The sequence below is a fragment of the Neopelma chrysocephalum genome, unplaced genomic scaffold (assembly GCF_003984885.1).
Source record: "Neopelma chrysocephalum unplaced genomic scaffold, ASM398488v2 Primary Assembly neopelma1_70, whole genome shotgun sequence".
Lineage (NCBI taxonomy): Eukaryota > Metazoa > Chordata > Aves > Passeriformes > Pipridae > Neopelma > Neopelma chrysocephalum.
In genome coordinates this window covers 1,561,765-1,563,892 of record NW_020897730.1, presented here as the reverse complement: position 1 = coordinate 1,563,892, position 2,128 = coordinate 1,561,765, and positions in this window count along the sequence as shown.

Below are 2,128 nucleotides of genomic sequence, written 5' to 3'. Positions count from 1 at the left end.
CAGCGTTTCTTTCTAAATACCTTGCTATTTAGCAGCCTAAAGGGAGCCAACACATCAGTAGTGCCTTCTATGCACTGTCGAGTCCCAGCTTGAGCACACCAAACTCTGAGGCCTTTTGAAATCTTTAAAGACAATCATACATAAGACAGTTTCTGTATTGCAGGGCTGGCTAGAGATACTGCAGCACAAAACAATATTTCAAGCTTTCTGATATACATGTGTCACCTCTATGTGACAAATAGCTTGTATTAATTAGGCACTAGACTTGGTGAGATTGCTGTTATTAACTGAGAGAAGATGGGTTGAATTTAATTGTGTGTGACATCAAAGTCAAGTGACTGATATTTCAAGCATCATTTAAAATGTTTGATATTGGAGTCATTGTATTCACATAAAGACTGTCTAAAAATATAAAGGAGAATGATGAGAGAGGAACTGAAATGCATTCATACAATCCATCTTATGAAGTGAATTCGATGTAATTTTGCTTGTATTTTTGACCCAGTGTTAACAATATTTATTTATTTAGTTGTGTAAAATTATTACTTTGAAGAACAGTTTATTTTTCTCAGTACTAATTTTGGAGACAGCTGGGATGGTTTGTATTGGTTCCAGCATCAATGTTCTCAGAAATGTGGACATAAGGGAGGGGGAACATAAAAGATCAGCTTGCACTGGGATTTGCTTTATAGCCCTTAATGAACACTATTTGGAAAATGTTTACCTAAGAAAAGCAGACTGCACATTATTCAGGCAAACTTCCATAACAGCTTGAAAAAAGAAAGGGGAAAAGAAAAGGAAGCTATATTTAAAACTGCATATGAAAGGATATATTTAAGGAGTAAGAGCCCACTATTGTACTATGCACTTTACAAATGGTAACTATCTCACACGCATCAGAATGTGAGGAATGCTGTTTTAGGGTCGAATGCTTCTCTCATTTAAGATGCCGGCAAAAATCCCCTTCAGTTTGATGGGGCAGAATCACACTTGTGATGTAGCATGATAATGCATATGGTGTTTTGCTAAAAAGTGGGTCAATAAACAATTGCCCCAGAGGATACTTGTCTATAATGCTTCTGCATTGTACCATTTCCTTTTAGTTCTTTCTTTAAAAATAAATAATATAAACCACTTGCTTATTCTGTGCTTGCCATAAAGCACACAAAACAATCCAAGTGAAATCAGCTTAATTAAACTGCAATGCATTGCAAGCAAACATGTATCCCCTAGGTATTCCCAAGCAGACAAATCAGAAGTGCACAACAGCCAAAAGTAAATATTAAGATTTTCACAAACCAGAAACACAGTCTTCCAATTAGGAGAACCTCCTCACTGCCCCAGTGATGCCCTAAACCCACACACTATGGGGCAAGGAGGGCAGCCAGGCTCACTAGAGGTGCCTTTCCCCTTGCTGCAGCCCAGGAGCCAGTGGGGAGGTCAGAAAATAAAATCATATATATATATATATATAAATCAAATATATATGTATGCATATAAAGTGTGCATGTATATGTGGATTTTCATGTATGTTGTGCCTGTTATTTTATATCAAAATTAGTACTACCATAATCACAAGCTCAACCAAGACTAGAAAATATACATGAAGGATATAGCTTCATCTGCAGTGGGATTCAGTTCTCAGAAAGACTTTGTCTTCCCAGGGGCATATTCTAGACTGACCAGACAAACTGTTTAACCATGGGCTTAATTGTAAGGACCAATTTTGCTGGGGGAACTGATGTGTATCAAGATAAAAGACACATAAATATCTTAGCAGTTGTATAGGTAGAAAACCCAATAACTGACGGTAAATTCATGGATAAACTCCAGTTTCTGTGAGAGAGCAGTTCTCCCCCATTTCCCCTGTTCTTCACAGGAGTGGACCAAAATCCTCTTTGAAATTATCCAGATTCTCTTGTCCTCAGTGAGATTATAAAGGCTCACCTTTCCCTGATTCGGCATAGGATTGGCATTAGTATCAGGCTTTAACTAGCCTTCTGCTAAGAAAAAATTTTAATTATTTCATTAGAAAGCAAGTTATTAGAAAAAAAACTTAGTATGTCAGGCAAGATTCTATCTTTGGCAGTTGTAGTATCAGTTTTAGCATAATTGATAAAGTAATTTA